Source organism: Crocuta crocuta, unplaced genomic scaffold, assembly GCF_008692635.1.
Source record: "Crocuta crocuta isolate KB4526 unplaced genomic scaffold, BGI_CrCroc_1.0 scaffold64, whole genome shotgun sequence".
Lineage (NCBI taxonomy): Eukaryota > Metazoa > Chordata > Mammalia > Carnivora > Hyaenidae > Crocuta > Crocuta crocuta.
In genome coordinates this window covers 15,547,876-15,558,802 of record NW_027530640.1, presented here as the reverse complement: position 1 = coordinate 15,558,802, position 10,927 = coordinate 15,547,876, and positions in this window count along the sequence as shown.

The following is a 10,927-nucleotide window of genomic DNA, read 5'->3' as shown; positions in this document are numbered from 1 at the left end:
TTCCCCTTTACACTAAAAATTATTTAAAAGAAAACATCATTATTTTAATTCTAGAAAAAAATCACCAGAAAAAGAAATGGAAAAAGTTCAACTCTAGCTGTACAGCTGTCTAACTAAGGTTCTGAGATTGTGATCTGTTTCTTTTAGTTAAAAATGGAGGTGATGGAGTATAAGAGATGTGTGCAAGATTTAGTAACTCCAAGAGTCTCTGCTTGATGAAATCAGCATTGAGAAGGAATTTTAAAAGAAACCACTTCCTCGCTCTACAGCTCAAGGAGATTTAATGCTTTATCTGAGGTCTCTCAGTAACTAGAAAATATGTGTTCCAAGTGGGGTGTTAAGGGGAACTCCATTCTTTGGTCACAGGGATCTGCCCACTCACTGGGGCCCAAGGAAAGTATGTTGGTGTCATGGCCAACATGCAGAGAGAGGGCACAACTTGTAGGCAAATGCACTGGCACGTAGTAGATGCTTAACAAATGCTGGCTCCTTGGAAGCCCATCCTACTTTCTCTTTTATCCTTCTCAGTCCCATTTCTAATGCCACCATGGTGAAAACTTTGACAGGTTCTTCATGAGGGCTCTGTATGTGCCGAGCAGTTATGTCATCCAAGCTTCTCAGGGCTGTCATCATTTTCTTTAGATGAGAAAACTTGTATAACATAAATACAATATACAACTGAGGAAAACTTTATAATTGAGACTCACAGAGGTAAAGCAACTTGCCCCAAATCACCCAGGGCAGGGACACCTGATGGTATGGAGTTCTGGCACCCCAGATATAATTAGAAATAAGGACATTAGTCAGCTAATTAAGTCAAACCGACAAAACAAACCACAGTTACCCTAATTATCTGAGCTTTGGCTCGCCATTATTAAAGTCTGGCTCAGAAATTATCCTCTTCTTTTTTCTAGGAACAGTTTTGTTTTGATTTTGGCTTGGGTTATGTGGCTTACTGCCTTGGTTCTCTCAGCTGTGACATACGCAGTATTGTTCTCAGAAGCGTTTCAGAAATCTAGATTGAGCAAGTCAGGGAGAAAGGGAGAGACTGGGGGAGGAAGGAGGCTGTGTCTTTCCAAGCACACCCACTGATTGATATACACACCTGAGAACAGAGATCTACTCCAAAGGATTGCAAATGAGCCTCACTGCTTTCTGTCGCTTGTACCACTTTATAGTGCTTGATGAGTTCCTCTTATGCTCCAGCCCTGAAACGGAGCTCACAAAATTGGCCCTAACAGGACTGTGTGACATGGCACATGTTCCCAGAAGGTCCTATACTCATTAACACTTGGCTTCACGTGGAGCTTCATTCATTCCTGGAGACCTCACTGGATACTCTGCCCTTATGGGAAGCTGCAGTCTTACCAGACTTTCTGGAACTGTGGTCACATCTGCTGTGGCTTAAGGGATGAGACTAAATCTCTGATCTGATCCTTTGTAAATTCTTCATGCCTGGTAGTTGCAAGTATGGAAGTCCAGAAACCCTATTCCCAGTTTCCATCCTTTTATTTTTTAATTTTAATTTTAATTTTAATTTTTATTTATTTCTAGGAGACAGAGAGAGAGACACCATGAGCAGGGGAGGGTCAGAGAGAGAGGGAGATACAGACTCTGAAACAGGCTCCAGGTTCTGAGCTGGCAGTCAGCACAGAGCCCGACGCGGGGCTTGACCCATGAACCGCGAGATCATGACCTAAGCGAAAGTCGGACGCTTAACCGACTAAGCCACCCAGGCGCCCCAGTTTCCGTCTTTTTAAAATAATATTCTTTCAGCCCCAAACCAATTCAGTCACTCTGAATAGAATTAAGGTACCCTTGCTCAATGGCTGAGATTCAGACACCAGCTCCCTGAAATAAAATGAAAGACACATTTGCAAAAATTGAACGGAGTTCTACCTCAAGTATCTGATTTGACATATTGGGGGTAATAATTTGGTGGATGAATGCCTCAGTTGTCCATTTTGTAGATATGTGTGAGTATGTATGATATAGTTACATGTATAGATTAGGGAGATTTTTCTCCTGTTTCTGATGTTTTTAAATCCATTCCCTGATGAAATTCTGTAATACTTGCAAACAAGAATGTTTGCCCCTTAGCACTTTTACATTTAGTTTAAAAATCTCAGGAGGAGCTTCATATATTACGTCTGTGTGGTTCTCATATGTTTATGGGCATGTTGTCACCACAGGACTTTGACTTCCTAGTTGTAAAAATCTTTGAAAATTACCCTTTGAACCTCAGAGCTTATAGGATTTATGACATTTGTTTTTAATTTGCAAACAAGCACTGACCCAACAAGGGTCATGAGCTTTTGCTGAACAGTTTTTCTCAGCTCCTAGGTTCAATGCCAAGTGACATCAACTAGTTTGCCAAGGGCTTTGGTCCCGCTGCTTGCAGGTTGGTCGTATGGGTCCCAAGCCCTGAAGCTCCTGAGGAATCCAGGACTGTAATAAACACTACCTCCCAAACATCCCTGCCAGGAGGACTTGTAGAGTGAAAAGCAACATCTCTTAGGCACTTGGGGACATAGACCAAAACAACTCAGAGTGAATATGAATTTAGAAGCTGTATTTTATCCTATAAATCTACGTGAGTTTTGTACATATAACTGTAGTTGAATACAGGGCTACCCATATATACCTGAATCTGTCCATTTGGCTCCATCTCCAGGGCTACCACTCTAGTCCAGGCTGTTTCTGGGAGGACAGCAGTGATGTCCCAGCCAGTTTCCTCAATCCCCTGCTCTCCTAAGTTCCAGTGTCCACAGCAGCCAAAGTGACCTTTAAAAATGAACCTAATCATGTCACTTCCCTAGCTTAAGAAAACTACAGTGGTTTCTCAAAACGCCTCACAGAAGTGGGGCCAGAGGCTCAGCGTTGGGCCGTCCCCATCCCTCTGGTTCATTCAGTGCCACTCCCCTCCACTTTCTGTGCCTCCATCTCCAACTACCTTCATCCTCTAGTTCTATTCTGCAATGCTTCCCCTCTACTTCACAGAGAGGCAGTGCAAGGGGTAGTGGTTAAGAAAACCTGGTTACGGGCAGTAACAGGTAGGGACTGTATTGAGGATTCCATGAGTTACTCCATGAATCATGCTTCGAACAAAGCCTGGCACACAGTAAACACTCAGTAAGTAATGGCTGTTTTTGCTTATTCTTCAACTCTTGGACCACAGTGCTTCCCCAGAGAGGCCTCCTTTTGTTCAGCATGTATTTCAAGCACCTAACTCAGTGCCTAGAAAGTAGGGGGTGGTCAGTGTATATTTACTAAGGGATATTGAAGGAATAAAAGAATGGATGGATGGATGGATAAATATATCTGGGTAGGTGTGAAACTGGGTAAGACAAAGTACTGAAAAGATTATTAGAGATCTAAGCACAATACAAATATGTAGATAGAGAAATGAATGTTGGATGGTTGCATATTATCAACGATTTAAAAGAATGAGAATACTTGAGAGTTGTTGAGCAAATATTTACTTCCTGCAGAAGGTAGCACTCAGACTGAACTTCACAGGGTAAGTAGGGTTTCAGGAAGAGAATAGTCCTGGCGCGGTTTCACACCCTAACACTGAGGAGCACAGACTTGGTCTGAATTCCAGCCCTACCACTCCCTAGCTGTCAACAGAGAACACGCTACTTCCCACGTGCAACTCCATTTTTTCCTTCTCTAAAACAGGGTAATAAAAATGCTTCTTCACAGTGATAGCCTGAGGCTTAAGTAAATATTGATTGTAAAGTATCCTGCTCAGTGCCTGGAGCATAGTAATAAGAAACTGCCACTTTGAACCTAGTCTGAAAATAGCCAAGGGAGTAACAGAGTTTATACTGCTGTGTTACGAGGGGCAGCGGGGGATTGGAAGGGAATCACAGCCCATTCTGCAAATCGGACAAACACAGTGGCACCTTCCTGTTCCCTCCTTCTACCCCCTGTTAGGAACCCCTAACATGAGGGTCCATGAGGTCTCAGCTGGCATTTTACTATTGACAAAACTTCCTAATTACTTGAATCACTGCTGCTGTAACTTGCTTTTTCTTTCAAATGTGTATCGTTCTGTAGTGACCACTAATTTTCTCTTAATAAAATAAAATCTTGAAATAATCTATTTGTTCTTTCTGTCCCCTTAGGCTGTGCCAAAAAGAATGGGGAACATGTACTTTTGAAATCGCCTCATGTCTCCTTGATTTCCTCATTCACCAGCAGAAAATTCAATATAAGTCCAGCGCAATTCGCAAGGAAGGGAGAAAGTTTCCCATTCCAGTCGTAGGGGAAGAGACTTGAGGCCAATTGCTGAGTGAAAATTTAATAGCTGCCTGACATTCTAAAGTAAAGGGGGTCTGAGCCATTCAAACAGTTGTGTGCTTACCAAATGAGTGATTGTGTTATCCCTCCTAAGAAAGGACAGATAACACTCCGTTCACTCTTGTGTGCAGCATATGGGAGACTGTTAAGACCATACAGATGACAGGCCCAGAAAGATCTGCTGCTCCACGAAGGTGAAACATAATTTACTTCTTGGTGATACCAGAGATTGAGTGATTATGGCTGGTGGACAGAATTAGCTTTAAGTTTGATGGCAGTGGATAGTGAGACATCTGTAATATAGACATGTCTTAAATGTCACTAGAAATTATCCTAAATCCTCTGGAAATATCCATACTTGTGAGCATGTAGTTTCCTCCATTAAATTCAGATAATTTCAGATCCTCAACAATTCTTTGCATGAAAGATGTTATTTGTGAAACTGCTTTTCTCCGTCTGGCTCAGAACGGATAACTCCACTAACTGTGTAGCATAATTCATTTAACTCATATCATGTTGCAGTAACCCTTACAGGAGCTACTCTGAACATTCCTCTCTTACTGATGAACGTCACCTAGTTGGGAGGTGGCGCAGGGAGCAGTCAAACCCGGCTCTTCAATGCCTCATCTTTTCCCACCACAGTACTGCGCTCCCAACATTCACAACATTTCGGGGAGCACAGAGGTTTTTGATATCCAGAAATTTCTACCATTTTCCAAAGAGCCATCTAAAAAATTAAAAATGTGTATCTATTAGTGTAATTAAAGCCTGGTATTTCCACGCTGATTTGGGTTTTAAAAGGTTATGTATTTGTTACACTATTAAATCCTCCCCAACCTGTGAGGTAAATGGTACTTTGCTTATTCTGTAGGCAGGAAACTGAGTCTGAGGAGGGCTCAGAATACCTCCCTAGATCCCAGGGCTGGCAAACGATAATCAGCCCTATTCAAACCCAGGTTCTCTGTCTCCACAGCCTTCCCTGCCTTGGCCTTACCATCCATACTTGGCTTCATCATGTTCTCTGCCTTTCCTGTCCTGCCACACGGCCTTTGTGTTCCTTTGCACCTCCTGATGCAAGGTCCAAGCACAAGTAGGCAAATGCTTGATGCGATAAGCCTGCGATTCTGGACAGTCTGATGTAATCATCTTTCTGACCGTACCCTCAAGGAATAAATCGCAGGAGAGAGAGCTGCCAGCTCTTCTTGTTTTGTTTTAAACAGTAATAGATGTTCGAGTTGCTATCAGTGTTTGAGGCTTCTAATCAGCCAAAATTGTCTGCTCTGTAATATAGGCTGACCTTCTAGGCTGATAAACCTGCATCATTACTGACTTCTGCAGAAGTTGGTGTTTGTGTATTATTTTGGGGACAGAGCTCTGACAACAGCAAGAACAGTGAATATGATCAGTCATTACAGGGCAGGCTGGCTGTGAGAATGGCACTGTTGGTTGTGCCAGGCAGTGCCAAGCACATGAGTTTATATCAAGGCCAGAAGTAAATTTAGGTTTTCTCTACACGCTCAGTCTCTAGATCAAACCAGCACGGCAATTTTTGTTTCCATCAATTAGAGGAGCCATTGTCTAAGGGGTCACGGGTGCTTTATTTACCATGTCTGTGACAGCGACTGTGTCAGCGGAAGCTGATATACGTCACTCATTTAAATGAGGGTGTACAGTCTTGGTTTTATTGGGTGAGACCTGTCATCAAACTAAAAAGTTAAAAAGCCATCACCTCTTTCTTTTCATATGTCATTGCAAGCCAAATGGCTCCCTCAGTTGTTTCAGAATTATTTCACCTATAAATTGACCATTACCTAGCATGGTGTCTGATATCAGTTCACTCAAGAATATTTACGGAGCATCTACTATATAGAAAGCATTACTTATATGGAATAAATGTCATAAAAAGATAGGATATCTCAGCTAGCCACTGCACATACCCTTCTTTTATCCTGGAGGCCCCCATGAAATCTGGGCACCTTGAGATGAGGGTGTCTGTGATCCTTGAAATCCATCAACTCTAATAGACTTAAGCTTGCTAGATATTTTGAGCCAAGACTCCTCAGCCAGGTCTTGATTAATACATTACAATACCCAGCATTACCTGGATCTTATGGATCAGCTGGGGCATTCTTCTTCCAAATTTCTATCTTTTCTCACCATCATCCCATTATTTGTCATATCTCTTTAAGAGTTACCTTTATTATTATTTACTATTTTTCTTAAAATTGACCTTACCTTTTCACACTTCAACTGACTTACTTAAAAAGTGAAAATCACATTACCTACTACCAATGGAAAATCAGTATTAGTGACCGTAAAGAGAAGGCAGCCATAAAAATAAATGTAAGAAGATGAAGTAATTTTATTAAAACTGTAGCTGTATACTTCTGTTCCCAGCCAAGATAGAGTGATATGGACCATGTCAACCCTCTTGCCTCAAACAATTGAAATGGACACTGAACATCACACAACAGAGGACAGTGATCCCTGAGTAAGGAACAAGTGAAGTGGGCCCAACAGTTGTTCGAGCTTACTGTCTAGAGTACCCAAGCAACAGCACAGCAATAGGAACCTAGGGATCTCCCTGAGGGGAAGAGGTGTTGTTGAGAGTGCAGGAGGAACAGGCTAGAAGCTAGAAGACACCAAGTAGAGAGGAGAGAGCTGTACTGGAAGTATCCCAGAGGTGTGCAGGCATTCCCCTTAAGCCCTCAGCAGGAAACTGCCCAGCACATGACTAGGAGGGATCTATGAAGATGGAGAAAGAATGACCCAAATGATTAGAGGAAATAGTACTTGGGACTTGCACAGGGCCAAGTAGAGTGCGTTTTCCTATTAGGCTGATTGGAAACCGTCATGATTCATATGTAGACGACCCAGAAACTCTTGCCTTAGAAGTGGTGAGTAAGTATCCCTAGAGTGACTGTTGCTCTGATCAAATATTTTTTAATGTTTATTTATTTTTGAGAGAGAGAGTGCACGAGAGCAAGAGCATGTGCAAGGGGGGACGGGGAGGGACAGAGGGAGAGGGAGAAAGAGTCTTAAGCAGGCTCTGCATTATCAGTACAGAGCCCACCATGAGGCTCAACCCATGAACCATGAGATCATGACCTGAGCCGAGGCTAACAGCCCAATGCTCAACGGACTGAGCCACACAGGCGCCCCTCATTTAACAAATCTTAAAAGCAAAACGCCAAAGGATCAAACTGTTTCCACATAACTTAATTGTGACTCAGAACAAAATTCAGTAATGCTTACAGGAATACAGAAATACTCAGCCTCCAGCAGGGTAGAATTCACAATGTTTGCCCATGAATCTAAAAAAATTACTAGACATGATAAGAAGCAAGAAAACACGATCTGTGATGAGGACAAAAGTCAATCAGTTAAAATCAACTTGGAATTGGCATTGATGTTAGAATTAGCAGAGAAGGACATTAAAACAGTTACTATAACTATATTCCATATTTTAAAAAAGTTAAGTGGAGACAAGATACTAAAAATACTATATCACACATTTTTTTAAATTAAAAGTAAACTCTTAGATATGAAAATCACAGTGCTCAAGATGAAGAGTATGCCAATGGGATTAATGAGAGATTAGACATTGAATAAGAAAAGATCCATGGATTTCAAGGCATAACAATGGAAACAATGCAAAGTGAAACACGGTAAAGAGATTTTCTTTAAACAAAAAGAGCATGTGTTAGCTATGACACACTTTAAGCAACCTAATATAGTTGTATTTGAAGTCCATCGAGGAGAGACAAAAGAGAACAGAAAAAATATTTGAAGAATATTGGCCAAAATTGTTCTAAATTTGATAAAAACTATATACTCACAGATCTAAGAAAGTCAATGGAAACTACACTAGAGAACATCATAATGCAATTGTTAAGGGGCACCTGGGTGGCTCAGTTGGTTATGCATCCAACTCTTGGTCTTAGGAAATGTGCTATGCTGATGATACGGAGCCTGCTTTGTATCTTCTCTCTCCCTTTGTCTCTCTCTCTCTCTCTCTCTCTTGCTCTCTCTTCAAATAAGTAAATAAATTTTTAAAAATTTTAATGTTTACTTATTTTTAAGAGAGAGAGAGACAGAGAGAGAGCGAGAGAGAGCGAGAGAGAGCGTGAGCAGGAGAGGGTCAGAGAGAGAGGGAGACACAGAAACCAAAGCAGGCTCCAGGCTCTGAGCTGTCAGCACAAAGCCCAACATGGGACTCGAACTCACGCACTGCGAGATCATGACCTGAGCCAAAGTTGCACACCCAACCGACTGAGCTACTCAGGATGCCCCATTAATTTTTTAAAATTGCTGGGGCGCCTGGGTGGCTTAGTCGGTTAGGCGTCCGACTTTCGCTTAGGTCATGATCTCGCGGTTCGTGGGTTCGAGCCCCGCGTCAGGCTCTGTGCTGGCTGCCAGCTCAGAGCCTGGAGCCTGTTTCAGTCTGTGACTCCCTCTCTCTGACCCTCCCCTGCTCATGCTGTCTCTCTCTCTCTCCCAGAAATAAATAAAACATTAAAAATATAAAAAATAATAATAATAAAATAAAATTGCTAAAAACCAGTGATCAAAAGAAAATCTTAAAAGCAACCAGAAGAAAAAAATCCTAGTACACAGAGAGGAATGACAACAAGAATACCAGTATATTTCTTACTGAATACCAGGCAAGCAAGAAGACACGGAAGCATCATCTTTAAAGTACTGAAAGTACTGCTAACCTAAACATGTATTCTCAGGAAAAATAACTTTCAAAAATAAAGGCACAGTAAATCTCTATTGATAGCTTACAGTCATTCTTATGATAAAGATCAAAACCTTTAACATATATATATTTTTTAATTTAAAAGACATTTTCAGTCTACAGATGTTGGAAGAATTGATCACAGTAGACCTGTCCTACAAAAAAATATTACCACAAGTCCTCAGGAAGAAGAAAAATACTAGGTGGGAATGTGGATTTACACAAGGGACGAAGAACGTTGGATTTCGTATGATCACCTAAACGAATTGAGAAAGATGGTGCTAATGGGTCGGAAAGCTTAATGTTGTTAAGAAGTCAGTTCTCAAATTTATCTATACATTCAACACAGTCCAAACAACAACTCATCAGGTCTTTTGATTACAATTGACAAGCTGATCCTAAAATTTATATGGAAATGCAAAGGACCTCTAGAATAGCCAATACAAAGCTATGGCAAATAAAACAGCATAGTGGTGGCATAAAGATGAACATATAGATCATTGAAATAGAATAGAGTCTAGAAATAGACCCACACATATACAAACAATGGATTTTTGACATAGATGTAAAGATCCTTTGGGGGAGAAAGTATAATCTTTTCAATAATAGTCCTGGGTCAATTGTGTATCATATAAAAAAAAGAAATCCAATTCATACCTTGTAACATGAGCAAAAATTAACTCAAAATGAATCAGAGACTTAAATATAAAATCTGAAGCTATGAATCTTCTAGGCGAAAAAATAGAAGATCTTTGTGACTTTGGCTGAGGCAGAGATTTTTTAAGATATGAAAAGTAGAACATCTAAAAGAAAAAAATTGATAAATTGAACAAATTTAATTTGTCAAAATTAGAAACTTTTGCTCTTCTAAAGCACTAAGAGAATGAGAATACAAGGCACAGACTGGGAAAAATATTTATAAATTGTATACCTAATAAAGTACGTATAGCCAAGATAAATAAAGAACTCTGAAATTCAATAATAGGGAGAGAAGCAAATTTTTTAAATTAGCAAACGTTTTGAAAAGGCAGCTCACTAAATAAGATAAACAGATGGCAAACAAAGCATAACAATATATTCAACGTCATTATTCATTAGGGAAATGCAATTTAAAATCACAGTGTGATATGACTACATACCTCCCAGAATGCTTAAAATTGAAAAGACCTGGACAAGAATGTTCACAGTAGCTTTATTTGTTATAGCCCCAAACTGGAAACAATTCATATGTCCATTAGCAGGTGAATGGATGAAGAAATTGCCGTGTATTCATATGGTGGAATACTACCCAGCTATCAAAAGGAATGGACTAGTGACATTCTTCTCTATGTTGGAAGAATCTCAAAATCAATATATTAAGTGAAAGCCACGAGATTAAAATAAAGAGTACACACTGTATTATTCAATTTATATAAAGCTCTCAAAAAGTGAAAACTTCTCTACAGTAGCAGAAGAAGGTCAGTTGTTACCCGGGAAGAGGGTAGAAATTGTGAGGCGTGGGAGGGAAGGATCACGGTGGGTCACAAGCAAAATTTGGGGGGTGCTGGAAATATTTATTAACTTGATTGTGGTAGGGGTCTAAAGGTATATATTCATATGCAATCATTTCAAATTGTACCCTTTAAATAGCAGTTTGTTTTATGTCAATTATACCTTAGTATATGTGTTAAAAATATTCTGCTGCTTGACTGAGGCTTGCTCTTCCTTTAAAAAGGCAGATCGGCTCAAGGTAGAAAGCTGTTAAAGGCGCACTGCACCGTGACTTTCACCTTGAAGCCTAGCGAGAGATTGGAAGACCGTTTAAAAGAGAATAATGTTTGGCTTCTGTGATTCAGTGTTATTAAATGCTCTGTCCATGAACCACTTTATGTATTTTTTTTT